At 43.2% G+C, this 19,035-nt stretch overlaps 1 protein-coding gene across 3 annotated transcripts in view; it reads right to left on the reverse strand.

Moving 5' to 3' along the window:
* Nucleotides 1–17,676, reverse strand: part of PTK2B (protein tyrosine kinase 2 beta) — a 322,330-nt gene extending 304,654 nt beyond the window's left edge. For all 3 annotated transcript variants that reach the window (XM_030198678.1, XM_030198677.1, XM_030198679.1), the window contains exon 1: nucleotides 17,611–17,676. The gene's annotated coding sequence lies outside the window, so the exon portion shown is untranslated. The remainder of the gene's footprint in view (nucleotides 1–17,610) is intronic.
* Nucleotides 17,677–19,035: the final 1,359 nt, after the last annotated feature.

Raw genomic sequence — 19,035 nt, forward strand, 5'->3', positions numbered from 1 at the left:
AGTAGGCTATAATACAGGCATTCCCAGAGACATAGCTTGGGTGGAGTTGCAATGTACAAGTGCATTTTTTAAAAATACAGGTGCATACACAGAATATACACAGACATTTACACTTCCTAAGGAGCAGGGGGTAGATCTATGCAGCACAATCTGTGCCCTAGTAGGGATAGTTCTGAGAACTTAGGGCCCTGTTTACTAACCAGCGTTAAGGGCATGCTAGCATTTTTACAGCACACTAAACTCTAAAAACACCCATAGGAATATATGGGTGTCTCTAGCGTGCTAAAAACGCTAGTGTGTCTTAGTAAATAGGACCCTCAGTTTATACAATAGGTGATTTTTCGATGTTTATCATAGATGTTATGTTCTGCCCCCATTTCCAAGGAGACAAGAAACAGGGTTGTACCCTTCAACTACAAATCCCTGTAATCCCGTAGTTCCCTGTAATAGGCTCTTTCAGAGCACATGACCAGTTCCCTGTGTCTGATGGGGCACTTTTTTTTTACTTGCCTTGTTCTCTGTGCATGTTGGGCAAGTTGCTCCCCCTTCTCTATTTATTTGTTGCATTTATACCCCGCTCTTTCCCGCTCGATAGCAGGTTCAGTGCGGCTTACATAGTATGGGTTACAAGGTATCACAGAAGTAACATATTTGTAGGATATTAGAATTATGGTGTGGTTGTATAGAGTAGGACAAGAGGAAGAGATGTGGAGGGGAGGATTGAGGTATAGGTAATATTAGTGGTATAGATTGGGTCTGTAAACGTCAATATGCAGCATATTTCCTCTGTGAACTGAAACTGCCTATGATGTACTCTGTTGTATGATCCCTTCAAGCTACTGTGACTCTATCGAGATCTCACCAATATAAACAGCGTCTCTACTCAGCATGTTACTGAAATTCTCTTTTGCATGGAGAGAGCTAGTTGAGAATAGACTCCCATTTCGCAAGGCAAAAAACTCCTGGCTAGCACATCTGAACTGTAAATTATTTTACCTTGTTTAATTACTGCATTAAAGAAGATTTTGCTTCAAGTGTTCTAAGTCTTCTCATAGTGATGTTCTATACTCTGGGTTAAACTGAATGTAAAGCACAGTGTTAGGAATACTTTGCACAGACAGAACATATTCTGTTGTGAAATTACCCTCATTATGCTGTCTGCAACTAATATACAGTGTGGAATTTAGGAACCCTTTAACAAAGCTGAATAAGTGGAGTAAAAAGAGTGGCCTAGTGGTTAGAGCACTAGTATGGACATTCAGAGATGCCCAGTTGAAATCCCACTTGCTGCTCCTTGTTATCCCTCTATTGCCCTCAGGTACAAACTTATTATGAGCCCTCCTGGGCCAGGGAAATACCCAGTGTACCTAAATGTAACTCACTTTGAGCTACTACTGAAAAAGGTGTGAGCAAAACCATACTGAGGAATCCTGTGGTAATTTTGTCATCTATACATGTAATCCATGTGCTAAAGAAATACCTTTTTTTGGTCCAGGGGGCATGTCTGGGGATGGTGAATGGGTATGTTCTCCACTAATTGGTTAGCACAACTACATTTCCATATGCTGTTTGGTAAATGGGCCCCTTAAATAGCTTCTTAAAGAATTGTTAGTATTATTGATTGCACTAAAACTACATCAAATCAATAACTTTTCATTTACTACATTCATAGTAACATGGTAAATGACAGCAGATAAAGACCTGTACGGTCCATCCAGTCTGCCCAAGATAAATTCATTTTACATGGTATGTGACACTTTATACCAGAGTTTGATTTGTTCTTGCCATTCCCAGGGCACAGACCGTATAAGTCTACCCAGCACTGTTCTTGTACTAAGTTCTGAAGCCAACGTCGAAACCCCTTTAAAAATTTATAAAGAAGTCTGGAGCCTCGTGTGGTCCCAGTTTTACTCCTCCGATTGCTTGTGCCCAGGGCCAGCAGGAAGATAGTTTCTACGTTAAGGATTGGGGGGGGATTGGGGGGGTTGGGGGGGGGGAAGAGGTTGTTTTGTTTTTGTTTTACTTCCAAGTCACTGTAATTCAGTTGATTCACCACTGGTAAAATTAGCATGCTGTACTGTAAAATAGCAGCAAGTGGGCTTACTGTGATTTTTTTTCTTAAACAACAAATGAAAATATACTCAACATTCTCAGAAAAATCACAGCAAATGTAGTGGCTACATCAATGGGCTGAAACTGTATGAAGAGCATTAGAATGAAGAGCGGGTTGGGTTATATTGTATGTTGACAACAGAGGTTGACTATATATTGTGATATGAGGTTGGAATGTATATTGTAATTTGATATGTTAAAACTAATAAACATACTTAAAAAAAAAGAATGAATAGCGGAACTGAAATTATATGATGATGAAATATTAGTTACACTGGCAGCGCTGGATGATATGGGATAAACAGTTCTTCAGCCTGGTGGGTTGTTGGAGGCGTCAGACTGAACTCTATCTCTGTGGAATTTCCTCACCTAATGCAGACTGACTGTACACCTCAGGGCACCAGACGCCATCACAGTTCTAGCCTACAGGGGATTGGGAAAAAGACCAGATTATGCTGGTTCGACAAAGCCTCTATACAACTTGGAATTCTTGTACAAAGTCCCATACCTTCTGATGAAAGGTTTACTTGTGATGTAAGCCGACACTCTGTGTTATTGAAATAGCACTAACTAGTTATATCTTCCTCACTTGACAAGTTATTCATACTGAGAAGTTAAAATAATTAACACTAGCACTGTAAGTTTGCAGAATGGAATAACACGATGTAATAAAATGTTCTTTAATGCTGCCTCTTTTAATGCAAAAGAACCAAAAACTGGTAAACTGCTGTTCCAAACCTTTTAATTCAGTGCATATATCCCTGCTAAGTCCTCGGGACACACCTAGCCAGTCGGGTTCTCAGGATACCTGCAATGAATTTGCATGCCATAAATTTACATGCCCTACTTCCATTGTATGGAAATGTATCTCATGCATATTCATTATGGGTATCCTGAAAACATGAACCCCTGCTTTATAGGAAACTGACATAATAGATCAAATACATATGTATATTTTAGGCATGACCATTTACACCCAAGATTGCTAAAAAAAAATTCTAATTCATATACATAATTGCGCGCCCTGCCCAGACTCTGCCATATATATGCCCCCTTCCAGCTATGCACCATCACACTTGGGTGTCATTTTATACAACAGTGCAAAGCTGAATATTGGCATTTCTGCACATATGTATCTGCAGATAGTCTGCTCATTTACACGCATTCTTTGCACATAAATGCTGACATCCTCCTTACAGAATTACCCTCTTAGGTTCTTATTTACAAAGACTGTTTTTGGCCTGGTACTTCCTCTTACTAATTTTGGGCTTCTAGCTCCGACGTAGTTGATCTATGTTGGACTATCATGTCAAGAGCACTTTTCACCACAGTGTGCAGTGCTCCTCCATTGGTTTTGCATGCTGCACCTTCAACAGCACAAAAACTGGAGCCAGCAGAAGGGAAGAACAAGGTGGTGTACTTCTATTTCTGTCACTCCTCTTCGTCTGTGTCAACCCTATGAGCAGGCAAAAACTCATAGGTGTTGTGTTCTGTCTGCCTAATTGTGGGAGGTCTGCCTCTGTAATACATTTCTATTTATTTACATGTCATGGCATGGTGTCTCTGTGTCTAGCCATGGGCTAGCGTGTCTAGTGTGTTCATTCCTTTCCAAAACTTGAAACAAAACAGAGTTTTGTATCAATCGCAGCATAATGGTTGCCTGATTGGTTGGCATCTATGTTCTCTTAGGCTTCCTTGGCTAGCATTATGATTGTTGCAGTTGTCAGGATCTTGCAGCATCTGCGTAAGTGAAACCAACATTTCAGTCATCGTACTGTGGCTTTCTTCAGGGTATGTTGTGAGGAAAGTTTCTGAATATCACCTACAGAAATTCCTCCCCACTCTAGAGGCAGAACCATCCCAATGAATTTCCAGCCTTATTCCCGACAGAATTTACAATTATGACCAACAAACTTTCCCTCCAAATTCAAATACCTGAGCAACTGACTTTCCCGCCTCAGTTTCCTGCTGAAATTTCCTTTCTTCCTGAGAAAACTACCCACCTCAAATCCCAGCCAATCAAGTTTGAGAACCCATTATATATAAAGACAAACTGTAGACCTCACAGCATACCCTGAAGAAAGCTACAGCACGATGGTTGAAACATCGGTTCCATTTACTCAGACACAGCAAGACCCACACAACTGCAACAATCATGCTTGGCATCTAGTTCAAGAGCTGATTGGTTAATGAGAGACCCTTGCCCTAGAAGAGGCAGGGGAGACACAGATTACGATTTATCGCAAAGTAACTGGGGAGAGCTGGAGGAGAGGTGTCCTTTTTCACACCTGTTAGTAACCCACGGGAGGGAGAGGGAAGTATTTTTAACCTGCTTCAGATCTCTGTGATAGGAAAGAGCAGCAGTGGAAGGTAAACTATGAAGCACCACAGATGCAGCTTTCTATTCTTTCCATTTCTCTTCAGATACCACAGATATGACAACTGAGTTGCCCCAAGAGATTATTTTAGAATTGGAAGTCCGTTCCTTCCCACAAGAGCCCAGCTGTAGAGGAAAGGGGAACAAGAGAGATAATGTTCAGGGATGGGAAGATGCGAGTCCTCCACCACCATCACTGACATTCACTTGCAAAAATTATATGTGCCAACAGTAGGGCACACTTGCACATGCCCTGGAAAAGTTAGAGGAAATATTGGTCAGGAGCTTGCATTTTTGACTACCCAGTGATCCCCCTCCTCATGTCAAGAGTCAAGAACTGTAGCTCCTTCAGGGGCCTGGCTAAGTCTGGCCTCTGTTGCTTGATGTCCGAGTCTCACACCCCTAGTCAGATAGTAAAAGTCCTTAATAAATCAGGCAGCCTCTTAGAGTGCCCTTTTCTCCCTCATTGACAAAGGGTTGGCCCAGTCCCTTCACACTTACTTTGACAAATATACTGTGTTCTTAAGCTTAGGAATACACAAGATGCCTGTTAACCAATTAAGGATACTGCAAAACAAGTTCTTCACAAACTAGACCTGGGTCCGATGGAGTTCTGATGTTGTTTGAATTAAAGAGACATATACTGCTAGGTAAAGTGGACAGTAGAAAATCCCTAAAAGATGAACACTGGAGCTCTCTCCTGCTCTCTATTTAGTTTGTCTTGCTTTTCTTTTTGTGCTTTGGCAATTTAATTTTTCTTTTCATGAGAAATTCAGAGATGTATGGCTATGGTGTCCCATGATGCAATTGCTGATTTTTGTTCACAGCCATGAGATGGCAACAAAAATATGCAAATCAAAGCTGCCAAGACATAGCAGTAGCAGCTCACCAGGAAAGAGGTCAGATCGACAAGTCATTCCTGTTCCTTCATTTTGAGTTTGTTTGAGGTCAATGATATTCTAACCTGGTTTACTTATTGACAGTATGTCTACCTTGATTAGCATCCTTTGGAATTATGTGCACAATGTTATCAAAGTCAGCAAATACACTAGAAACTGAAAAAGGAGTTGAGGTCCAAGGGTTCCGCATTAGAGCATAAGAAGAATAACTAGGGGTTTGGTTTTGCCAGGTCAAGCTGAACTCTACCAGTCTAGTGGTTCAAAGCATTACTACATGCCTCCAGGGCCAATGGAATCCAGTTTATCTGGACTGGCTCAGTCTGACCCAGGGAACCCACAGTCATGATGAATCTAATCCAAACTGGTTTGCTTATCTCCAGCTGAATTACAGATGACAGAGAAGACAACATAAAAATGGTGACCCAGGCTAAAGAGACAAACTCGACCAATAACCTTCAAGACATGGAAGAGGAAAATAATTTGAAACAAACGATGATGATGCAGAAAGCATATAGCTTGTGACCGAAATGTACTAAATCTGGACTTTGTGGCTAAACATGTATATGACTAATGATATGATGCATTCAATTTCATGGCCTTGCTACAGAAAATCAAAACACTTACATAAAAAATTATGGAATCAATATTCAAAAAGATTTACCTGGGCACGAGAGCCTCCTGCCTGGTTAAAAAGGGCATCTCTGTTACAGGATGTAGGAGATGACAGGACCAGTAATTTAGAGGTTGTACAACTTCACAATGCTGATATATTTATAGAACAGGAAATACAGCTTCTAATTTGACTATGGAAACACATCCAAATGCTCTGGTCCAAAAGGGTATTTAAGTTGAAATTGTTGCGCGGACTTAGACATTTCTTGGAGGCTCATTATTTTCAGCTGATTCTCTAGGCAATTATTCTTATAACACTTGATTATTGTAATATTTGTTTACTTGGAGGGGCATTTTCAAAAGAAACATCTAAGTTGGGACATGGACATCTTTGTAAAACGTCGGAGGCGGGTAAAAGCATATTTTTGAAAAAAGATGGACTTCCATCTTTCGTTTTGAAAATACCAAGGACGTCCTTAGATTTGGACGTCTTTGAGTTTCAGCGATTTTCAAAACCAAAGATGTCCAAGTCAAAAATGTTCAAATGCAAGCCATTTGGAGGTGGGAGGAGCCAGCATTTCTAGTGCACTGGTCCCCCTGACATGCCAGGACACCAATCGGGCACCCTAGGGGCACTGCAGTGGACTTCATAAAATGCTCCCAGGAACATAGCTCCCTTACCTTGTGTGATGAGCCCCACAAAACCCACTACCCCCAACTGTATACCACTCCATAGCCCTTACGGGTGAAGGGGGGCACCTAGATGTGGGTACAGAGGGTTTCTGGTGGGTTTTGGAGGGCTTGCTGTTTCCTCCACAAATGTAACAGGTAGGGTGGGTATGGGCCTGGGTCCACCTGTTTGAAGTGAACTGCATGCGCTAAAACTGCATGCGCTGTCATGGACCTGAGTATGACATACCCTACAGACCCAACATAAATGCTTGATTTATGCGACAACAAAACTAAAGTTCGTAATGACCTTCACCGAACTCTCCCGTTGAACGATTCCTCTATGTGGTCCTACTACATGAACATTACCCTATCACAACCTCCTAGACTACTTCGGGATTGGAGGAAACGTACTAAGGTGGTTTAAAGGTTTCTTAACAGCAAGATCTTATCAAGTGATTTCAAACTCAAAAATGTCAACACCATGGAAACCTGAATGTGGAGTGCCACAAGGATCACCGCTCTCACCAACCCTTTTTAACTTAATGATGACACCTTTAGCCAAATCGCTATCCAACCAAGGACTCAACCCGTACATCTATGCTGATGATGTCACAATATACATCCCGTTCAAACAAGACATAACCGAAATAACAAATGAAATCACACACAGCCTCCAAACAATGAACTCATGGGCGGACGCATTCCAACTAAAGCTAAACGCAGAAAAAACACAATGTCTCACCCTGTCCTCACAATACAACACAAACAAACCGGATACCATAAACACCCCAGAATACACACTTCCGGTCTCAGAGAGCCTGAACATTCTGGGAGTCACAATTGACCGAAATCTTACACTTGAAGACCATGCGAAAAATACAGCAAAGAAAATGTTCTACTCAATGTGGAAACTTAAAAGAATCAAACCTTTCTTCCCAAGGGAAGTATTCCACAGCCTAGTTCAATCAATGGTGCTAAGTCATTTAGACTACTGCAATGCCATTTATGCCGGATGCAAAGAACAAATCATTAAGAAGCTTCAAACCGCTCAGAACACAGCAGCCAGACTCATATTTGGGAAAGCGAAATACGAAAGCGTCAAACCCCTAAGAGAAAAACTACACTGGCTCCCACTAAAAGAACAAATTGAGTTCAAAGTCTGCACCCTGGTCCACAAAATTGTCTACGGGGAAGCCCCGACCTACATGTCAGACCTTATAGACTTGCCTACTAGGAACGCAAAAAGATCATCACGCACATTCCTCAATCTCCACTATCCTACCTGTAAAGGGCTAAAATATAAATCTACATACGCAACCAGCTTTCTCATATATCTGCATGCAGCTTTGGAACGCACTACCGAAGGCCATAAAAACAACGCAAGATCTAACCATCTTCCGAAGGCTACTGAAAACAGATCTTTTCAAGAAGGCATACCATAAACAATCATCTTAAATACTAAACAATAACATTAAATATGACCTATACAAAACCGAACTTTATCACATGACTGACTAAACATTCTACTATTAATGATCAAGCATTACCACTTTAAACTTTATATCGAATAGGGTCTCTCTATAGTCGATGACCTAATGTATATTACAATCCAATGTATTACTCAGGAACCTTCACGCAATACCATAATGTATTCTTCTTTAACATGCATGTTTACACATGGTATATATATACCATGATCTGTTCCATATATATTATGTTCCATGTATGTTACCAAGTATGTATGCACCTTAACGCAATACCATTTATGATTCTGTTACCCGGAAATGGCAACCGCCACTACGGCAAATGTAAGCCACATTGAGCCTGCAAATTGGTGGGAAAATGTGGGATGCAAATGCTACAAATAAATAAAATAAATAAGTATACACCGGAGTTTGCAACTGCTCTCCGGCACTATGTAAGCCACACTGAACCTTCAAAGAGGTGGGAAAATGTGGGGTACAAATGTAACAAATAAAATAAAATAAAAATCTGAGGCTGGCATAGAGGGTGGCAATCAATATTTTTAATAATGTTTTTTGAGAATGGCAGGGGGTTAGTGACCACTGCGGGAGTAAGGGGAGGTCATCCCCGATTCCCTCCGGTGGTCATCTGGTCATTTCAGGCACTTTTCTATGCATTATTCGCAATAAAAATAGGTCCAGGTGAAAACGTCCAAGTTTTAGACTTGGACATATCTGCTTTTTTGCATTATGGCTCAAAGACATCCAAGTCCTCCAAGTCTTAGGAACACCCAAGTCCCGCCTTCACCACGCCTCCAATACGCCCCCCCCCCCCCTTGAAATTTGGACGTCCTTGCAGCAGACTTCAGTTAGAGACGTCCAAAATTGGGTTTCGAGTATACCGATTTGGACGTCTCTGAGAGATGGACATCCAAGTGCCGATACGTGTTGGAAGATGGACATCCATCTCTTTCAAAAATGAGCCTGTTGGTCTTTTAGCTAAACAATTGCAAAGGCTTCAAGTTTTACAAAGTGTATCTACTAAACTGATCATGAAACGAAACACACTTGATCATGCAACTCCATTTTTGCATAAATTACATTGGCTGCACATTCGAGTGAGGACCGAGTTTGACATTTATTTTCAAAATTTTGTATGGTTTAGGTCCTGGATATTTAATAGATTTGGCTAATGTTTATAAGCCATCTTGATGTTTACAATCTTCAGGGTAATTATTGCTGACGTTTCCACCGCTTACATGTTGTCGGTTGAGTAGCCCTACAAAGAGTACATTACTAGTGTCAGCTTCTGAACTTTGGAATAATCCCCTTTCTGCTATAAGAAATATTTCACACTACATGAGTTTTTGAAAAGCTGTAAAAACCTGGTTATTTCAACGTTATTTGTAGAAGTCATGGATTGTTATTGTTTCTTTGTTGAACTGTACAGCCTCTTTTCATTGTTGTAACCCACCTTGAACTTGGTGGTAAGGCGGGGTATAAATGCTGTTATTAAATTAAATCATTTCTACCTGCCTATACACCGATATTCAGCATGACGTAGCCAGTGTCGCTGTATATCAGAACTAATGTCCCCTGCACTGTCCAGTTAGTACAAGGGTGGTCTGTGGGCGAAGCCGGTACTTATATGCAGCCCCCTAATCAGTTGAGTAAGTGGATAAAGTTAGGACAGCAAAAAAAGGCTATCCTAACCTTATCCATCGAGCTAACCAGCAGGGCCGTGCCAATACGGTAAGCGAGGTAAGCATGGCAGGGGGGCGCCGTCATTTGGGGGGGCGCCGCCGCACCATGCTTACCTCCTCGCCCTCCCACTCACATTGCCCAACTGCCCGCGCTCTCTTCTCTCCTGCAGCAAATCCCTTTTTCTTTTTTTAATACTTTTAATTTTACCTCCGTCCGGCAGCGCAGCGTCAGTGCAGGAGGCGGCGCTCCCGGTCTAGCCTTCCCCTTCGCTCATGTTCCGCCTTCTTCTGACGTCATTTCCTTGACGTCAGAAGAAGGCGGAACATGAGCGAAGGGGAAGGCTAGACACGTCGGGAGCGCCGCCTCCTGCACTGACGCTGCGCTGCCGGGTAGTCACGGAGGTAAAATTAAAAGAAAAAAAAAATAGAAAGGGAATAGTTGCCGGACAGCAGGGGAGAGAGAGGAGCATGCAAGGGCAGGGTTCATGGAAGGGAGAGAGAGGAATTGCTGGATAGGGTCAGGGATGAATGGAGGGGGCAAGGGACAGATGGGCATGGATTGATGGGAGGGTAGGGCTCAGGGAGAGAGGGGAATTGTTGGATAGGGATGAATGGAGGGGGCAGGGGACAGAGGGGCATGGATGGATATGGATTGCAGGGCATGGCTCAGGGAGAGAGGGGAATTGCTGGATAGGGTGAATGGAGGGGGCAGAGGACAGAGGAGCATGGATGGGCATGGATTGGGAGGGCAGGGCTCAGGGACAGAGGGGAATTGCTGGATAGGGATGAATAGAGGGGAATTGCTGGAAAAGGATGAATGGAGGGGGCAGGGGACAGAGGAGCATGGATGGGCATGGATTGGGAGGGCAGGGGACAGAGGAGCATGGATGGGCATGGATTGAGAGGGCAGGGCTCAGGGAGAGAGGGAAATTGCTGGATAGGGTCAGAGATGAATGGAGGGGGCAAGGAACAGATGGGCATGGATTGATGGGAGGGCAGGGCTCAGGGAGAGAAGGGAATTGCTGGATAGGGATGAATGGAGGGGGCAGGGGACAGATGGGCATGGATGGATATGGATTGCAGGGCAGGGCTCAGGGAGAGAGGAGAAACTGCTGGACATAAAGGGGAGGGAAGAGAGATGAAGGAGATGAAATGAGGGAAAAGGAAAAGAGGAGAAAAATTGCACATGGATGAAGAAAATAGGCAGAAGCTGAGGACCAGAAATGAAGAAGAAAGGAGGAAAGGAAAGAAATAAATGGAAAGGAAGCCCTGGAAACGGAGTTAAGAGGACAGATAGCTGCAGAATCAGATACTGGGCCAGCATGATCAGAAAAAGAAAGTCACCAGACAACAAAGGTAGAAAAAAATCATTTTATTTTCATTTTAGCGTTTGGAATATGTCCACTTTGAGAATTTACATCTACTATCTTATTTTGCAATGTATAGCAATTTGTTTCTAAGAATATTGCTGACAATTCCTGTCAGTGTGGTAAGTGGTGAGCGATCATTTTCACCGGGGGGGGGGGGGGGGCCTCCAACTGATAGTCTGCAGGGGGGCGCCAGAGACCCTTGGCACGGCTCTGCTAACCAGGCACTAGTCTGAATATCAGCTGGTGCCTGGTTATTTTATTTATTTTCAGCACTCGTTATATCCCAAGTGATCCCTGAGGTGCCTATGTGGTTTACAATTTCTATTACATATATCCCTAATGGGCTCACAATCTAAGTTATATATTGTACCTGAAGAAATGGAGGGCTAAGTGACTTGGCCAGGGTCACACAGAGTTGCAGAGGGAACTGAACTTAGTTCCCAAGGATCTCAACCCACTGCCGACCATCAGGCAGCAGTGGGAACTGAACCCAGTTTCCCATGTCCCAAACCTGCTGCACGCCAATCTAGATCAAGGTGACCATGAGGCTCATTTTCAAAGCACTTAGCCTCCCAAAGTTCCATAGAAACCTATGGAACTTAGCCTCCCAAAGTGCTTTGAAAATATGCCTCCATACCTACCTAGATATAACATCAGAGCCCAGACATGGCCCAACATTGAATACCCAGGCTCAGTTCTGCCCATGGCGGTCAGCGGCGTAAAATCTGCTGACCACCATGGGCTGAATATTAGAGGGTCAGTGGTTCCCAAACCTGGTCCTGGAGGCACCCCAATCAGTCAGATTTTCAGATTATCCACAATGAATATTCACGAGACACATCTGCATGCAGTGGGCACAGTGCATGCAAATCTCTCTCAGGAATATTCACTGTGGATATCCTGAAAACCTGACTGGTTGGGGTGCCTCCAGGACCAGGATTGGGAACCACTGCTTTATGTTAAAGGTAATTTGATTTAAATGGTTATAAATAAAAAAATTTTAAAAAAAGGTAATTTGAACTAGGCTAGTGTATCAAGATTAAAAGGGACTGAACATTAAAACCAAGAAATAAAGAACTAGATTATATATCTATATATATAACTTTAGTCACGGGCAGTTACGCCAAGTAAAACTTGTGCCGATGCCTAAATTAGGCGTGGACTGGGTGTCTTCTGTAACCATGCACATAGATTTTAGAAACGCCCACAACCCACCCATTCCATGCCCCTTTCCAACTATGCAACTTAGAAATTACATACATCACATTATAGAATATGCTTAGACAGTTCTTCATGTCAATTCTAATGCCAATTAGTGTCTATAAATGCGTTTTAAGTGGCAATTATCGGCACTGATTGGCTTAAGTAATTAAGTTGCGTGCGCAAACCCAGAATACAACTGGATTTGTGTACACAATTTAAAGTTGCGCTATATAGAATTAGGGGGAAAGTTTGTTTGCTCTCAGATAGAACAGGAGTATCTTTGTATAAGTGTCTTTAAAAAGAGATCAAAAACAAGAGCATGTCCTCCTGGCTATGTTCAGCTGCATTAACTCTTTACAAGGTTACAGTGAACGTCAGGAGCAACCAGCAAGCTTCACAATGAAATGATTTCCTTGGAGTGCTGGTTCTTAACTTAGTTCTCGGGACACACCCAGTCAGTCAAGTTTTCAGGATACCTACAATGAATATAAATGAGATATATTTGCATATACTACCCTCACTGTATATAACTCTATCTCATCCATATTCAATGTGGGTATCCTGAAAACCTGAAGAGTGGGTGTGTCTCAAGGACTGAGTTGAGAGCCCCTGCCCTAGAGGTACTACAATTCAGACAAGACCTAAGCTTCACCTTGTAGCAGGCACAGAATTCTGAGTAAGCCCAGCAGTTTCTCCTGAGATTTTACTCAGAGAATACGATTAGCTCACGGATGAGAAGGGAGGTTATCAGCAGAACATAAAGCACTAGCTGCTGCTGTGTGCAGAGAACCAAGTGCTTGAACACCAGGGAAGATAGTGTGTTGTGTACGTTTGGTTGAAAGGCCAATATATAAGACTTGTGGAGAAACACTTGTGGATGTCTGGTAGCTAAAGGCACAAGTGAGTGTGTGAGAACAGACTGGAAAGTGCATGCTCTTAGCCAGATCTGATAAATATAAATCTATAAAGAGAAACCAGTAAAACAAACTTCAAAAAGACTGAATAAAAGTGAAATCGCAAAGCCTGTGGAAATTTTGTGAGATGCATTGTTAGAGACAGAATTGTAGAGAGAAACAGATTTAAAACTGTACCAGGGAGATCTTGGAAGTAGAAATATTTTTCTCAGGCACAAAAGGCATAAGTGAGTGTGCCTTTTCTGCCTAATTAATGCTGCTAATTGATTATCACCCTACTATCACCGCTGATTAGCTTTTTGGTCATTTAAGTTGTACACACTCTTTATAGAATCATTCTAAGTGTGTTTTTAATCAGCACTGATTTTTCAGGCACAATATACAGAATTTGACCCATTGGGTCTCATATTAGGTATCCTAATCAATGAGCAATACACTCACCAGATTATGGAAAATTAAGCATGTAGTGTCCGATATTCAGACCACAGGAGTTTGCCGGACTGAGTCCCATGATTGGTGCTAAGCCTGGATATTCAATGCCGGGCTATTTCTGGTGACTGGCGTTGAATATCTGGGTGTTTTTTTGGCCAGTTTCAACTTAACTAGCCAAGCCGACATTCAGTGCTAGCCAATTAAGTTGAAAACCGGCCAAAGATATTCCAGTTATTTTGGCAGCCTAATCTGGCCACCAAATTTAGCCGGTAATGCACTGAATATCAATGGATAGCCGGTTATGTTGCTAACTGGCAATATTCAGCGGGAGATAATCGGCTATCTCCCACTAAATATTGCTGGATAGCCTGTTAAGTGCCATTTAACCAGCTAGCAGCCATTCCTGGCTGGTTAAATGATTTTAAATATTGGGTGGAAAGAAAATACGTACGACCAGGGGAAGCGCAAGCAATGTGGTCAAGAAAGATGAGGAAAGCCTGAAATGTGGGACCAACCAACCTCATGAGGACCAGCCCACAGGAGACTCGTTTGTGGGCTCCAGCATACAGTAATGTTGTGTACTCATGTACCTCACACACTTGACAAACACACAGTGTTCCATAACTATTCTGATTAGAATAGTAGCAGAAAGTAGAGCTTGATGAAAGTTTCAATTCCAAGGTTCCAGATAAGTTTGGGAAACACCCTGGACCACACTTGTTTTGAACGGTACGAGAACACATCGGCAAACCTGCATAACAGAAGGACAAAAGTTACATTCAGAAAGTATAAGACTATCATAACAGATATATCTGGTTTATGTTATTTACCTATGAAGAAACGTTTTTTGACTGAACAAGGTGAACCTGTACAAAGAGAAAAGCAAGGGGGAAAAGTGTTAAGTGACTGACTTTATACGTATGCTGAATTATGTATAGTAATTTGCCTTAACTTACCTGATTTCTGAACAATAATCCAATGCCAGCAGTTGAATCTCTTTTTGCATTCAGCAGTAGAGCTAAATGAAAGTCTTTATTTGAAATAGTCTGGTTCCATTGGAGCAGCATAATCTTGTGTCTTATGTCATTCGAACCTCCGGGAGTCCCACTGATCTTCTCTGTTTAAATTCTTTAAACAGATACAGTAAAAAGATAGGATTGTGGGGGATATATTAGGGAGCCCCTCCTCAAGTATGCCCCTGGCATGAAATCCACAGAACATTCCATCCGGTAACATTCCTAGATGCTTCACTATGCCACCATAATCCAAATACATAGCAGAAAGGAATCACAGCCACATGGGTATATATACCCTCACCCTTCCAACTGGTTTATAATAGGAAATCATTTTCTCTCATGCAGTTGACATGAAGCTACCATAAGTAGATTTAGATTACTCATTTGTTTAGTTTCAGTCCTCTCACATTTTGATTTCTGTTTTTCTGGTTCTGACATCAGTGCCACCTATCTAGAGCCCTTTATTCAAAGCAGCAGCAGCAGCACCTCATCCTCTCAAGGCTCTGTGTAGGCGGAGCTGATGTCAGCATGCTATTCAGGAGCCCACAGCATAATGGAAAGAATTAAATAAGAAAAGAAACGACAGTCTAATGAAAATACATTCATGTGGCATCCGTAGCACCTGCCTCAAATTCATCCAGAAAAGAGAACATAAATTACTGCATCAATTAATGTTTACTTTTTTAAAAACAAAACACAATGTTACTGCAAATTCTGACAAATTTCAGGCACATCAAAAGCACCAACCAGGAGCGGTGGCTCTTGTTCTCTCCACACAGCAGAAGTCAGTTGGCTGCAGTTGAAATGAACATTAATTAAAACAGTTTGGCCTAGAGCAGAGTTTCCCCAAGTCCAGTCCTGGCGTACCCCTTGCAAGTCAGGTTTTCAGGATAACTACGATGAATATGCATGAACTTGATTTGCATACACTGCCTCCATTATAGTCAAATCTCTTCATGCATATTCATTGTGGATATCCTGAAAACCTGAGTGGCAAGGGGTATTCCAGGACCGGACTTGGGAAACACTGATCTAGAGGATCTATTCCTTTCAGCCTGCAGCAAAATGAAAAGCCCCTCTCCATTTGATGTCTTAGAGCTATTCTCCCTGGTTACTCTGAAAAAAAAAAAAAACAGCACAGCTTCCCACGAATGGTTGCACTTAGGTACTCTGTTCATTTTAAAATCATTTCTCAGTTCTACCATCCTAAACACTGTAACATTCTTACATCAGCAGATACTTGTTATTTTATCTCTAATGTTTTACTGAGACCTCTTCAAATCACCAGATGGGAGGGACAGAAATGATTTTAAATAAACATGCTTGGCACAGGGTACCTTTAGCCAGGGAAGTGTGATGCTCTCCTTGAAAAGCCTTACTGCAGTAATATATCATAGAGAAACTTAGGGCCTGCCCTTCACTTCAGTCACCTGTTTCAAGAATGCAATTCCTCTGGCATCTAACACCTACAGAAACCCATTCCTTCTGCCAACACAAATACAAGATGAAAGCCTCTATAGCACATGTTCAGAGCTGACAAGTACACCAGGGCAACTGCAGGACACCCTGAAACTTGTGCACACTAGTAAAATGAAACAACGCATTTTGCTTGCCAAGTTTTCCACCATGGTGGAAGTTTTCTTATTCATGGTGGAAGCTGGAAGCTGTGTAACAAAAAAAAAATTATATATATAAACTGGCTAATTTGGCTTTTTCTCCTGCTGATTCCCATTGATGTGTTGCAACATATGCCAGCCACCAACCTGTAAGAAAACCCAGCTAGCCCAAACACTGAGACTGCCTCTCTTGTGTATTATACAGATACCAGAAATAAACGATTCGCTTAGGAGCAAATGACAGAGGTACAACCTTGCTGGTGGATGAATATCTCCTGAGGTGAAGGAAGTGGCATTCCCTGATCAGCAGATTGTCTGGTGTGGCGTGTGGGCTATCCCTCCCCCTCCCCTTGAGTAGCTTCCAGGAATTAAGAATGTACCTCTTAATGTGATAAACTCATCTCCAACCATAATACAAAGACTTCCACCCCCTACAAGACAGCTGAACGTCTTACAGGAAAAAAAATCTCCCTGAACTCTTGCTGCCTAATACTGCAACTGAACTCTGGAGAGCGGTGGTGCCAGGTGACCACTTGGATTCTGGAGATACAATTTGGCCATGACTGTTTGTGTCTTGTACTTTCAATTTTGGGTTCTGTACTCGTGTTTTTATCCACTTTAAAATTCAGCAGCATCAGAGGTTCAAATTTAAAAAAAATAAAACCACCACACAGTACTGGTCATGAATCGATCTCCAGCAAGTGGCAGAATCTTCAGCACCGAGCTTATTTTGAAATTCTTACAGGAGCCAGCTATGTGCTTGAATGCAATAGCAGGAGGGAAGCCTGTTCAGTAAAATACACAATACAGAGATAAAGAAGAAAAAAAAAAACCCTTTCTGCTGCAAACAGTTCCTCAGCAGAGCTGCGAAAAATGGGCTGATCAGGGCAGCAACTGGCCAGACATCTCACACTAATCCTAGCCAAGTTTAAAAACACTTTACTCTCAAACACCGGCTCGATTTCCTCCCTCCCAGGGCGATACAGACTACCACGCCGTCCAAGCAAGGAGCACTTGGCTGAAACTTTGTCGGCCCGAGGAACGAGCAGCAGCCGCTCCTGCTCCTCTGACTTCCTGCTGGTGAAGCAGCAGCAAGGGCAGGGCACGCCCAGCCCCACGGTGCCAGGTACTGCCCAGCCCAGTCCAGTCCAGGCACCCGCTCCCCTGGCACCTCAAGCTCTCTCTCCCTTTCCTAGAATGAGGACAGAAAGTCGCACTTACCTCGCCCGGGGCTGCACTCCTCTCCTCGCCCTATTTCTCTTTCTCTGGGCATGTGAAAGCAGGCGGCAGGTGAAAAGACACTCAGTGCCCGCCTCCTCCTCCTCCTCTCATACAGTATACAGAAGGGAGGGGGGGGGGAGAGAGAAAGGGTAACCACACCTTCCTGGTTGCTTTTTTTTTTCTTTAGTTTTTGCCTACTTCCTCATTTTTTGAGACACAGACTTACCATAAATGCTGAAATAGAAGCTGCTGCTAAACCAGATCGGCTACATAGATGCATATGGTGCTCTCTTGGAAAGGGAGTTACAGTTCACATCTCTGCTGCCTAGTTCGAAGGTTTGCAACATCCTAAGCTAGCCTAGGCCAACTTTCAGCCCTGCAAACCCCAGAGCCTACTGGCTTATTTATGTAGAGAGGTATTTATTTTGCTTTAACTCCTCAAAGCTAGTCAAAAAATGTATTAAGTTTTGTTAGTCCAATAAAAGGCATCACCTTACATCTTTTTGATTGTTTTTATTTTTATTTATTAACCTAATGAAACACCCCTTTTCCAGTGCTTCCCCAGGTTCGGGTTCTGAGTGGGCAGGGAACCTCCTTCAGACTCTTTTTCTTTCTTATCCAGCTGGGAATAGAAGACCCGAGAGCTGGTCTTGACGAACCCCGTTAAAGGCGGGCTGGGCCCGTTCGAGACAGTTCTGGAAAGGGCGCGGGTGAGGGGGAAGGGGCGAGCCGCGCCACGCGCGTGATGCACAGGAGAGGGCGTGGCAAGCGGCCGGCTGCCCAGTGGGTCTTGGGAGAGCTGTCATTGGTGGATGGTGGCATGGGGGGGGGGCGGGGCTGGGGGGAAAGGAATAAAGAGGGCTCCTCTGAGGCTCGGGGGGCGTTGTCCTGTTCCTCGGAGGCAGTTTGCGCACTACAGGCGATAAGCGGATACCTTCAACGGCTTTCAGAGGCACGGGCCCTGCCGCAACTGTGCAGGGTCGGAAACATTGGGCGTTCAATTCCCGGTGTGGCAAGAACGCGCGTTACAGAAGAGGGTCAGGCAAAGGCGGTGCATTGATATATTCCGTTTGTTGGAGGGCAGGAAGAGACGGAAGCGTGCGGAGCGTGATAAAAATCAGGCCAAAGGACCAAAGGAGCGCAAGGTCGCAAAGACGGTGGTCAATTGGATGCGATCCTTTTTGCGCCTGACTAGCATCTGGGGTCGGTATGACCAGTCAGTACAGCGTAATGTTGGCATATACAGATTCTGTGTTGGATGCGTTCCAGCGCTTCGGTGGGTGCGCATGGCTAAACTACAATGAAGCCTTTCGAGACAAAATGGAGAATACGCATATGACCTACTTAGGTTACTTATGTCAAAGGAGGGCGAGCCCAGGAAGAACGAAAGGATGTCGGGGGAGGCATCACTGATCGCCGATCAGC

The sequence above is a fragment of the Microcaecilia unicolor genome, chromosome 3 (assembly GCF_901765095.1).
Source record: "Microcaecilia unicolor chromosome 3, aMicUni1.1, whole genome shotgun sequence".
In the NCBI taxonomy this organism is placed as follows: Eukaryota; Metazoa; Chordata; class Amphibia; order Gymnophiona; family Siphonopidae; genus Microcaecilia; species Microcaecilia unicolor.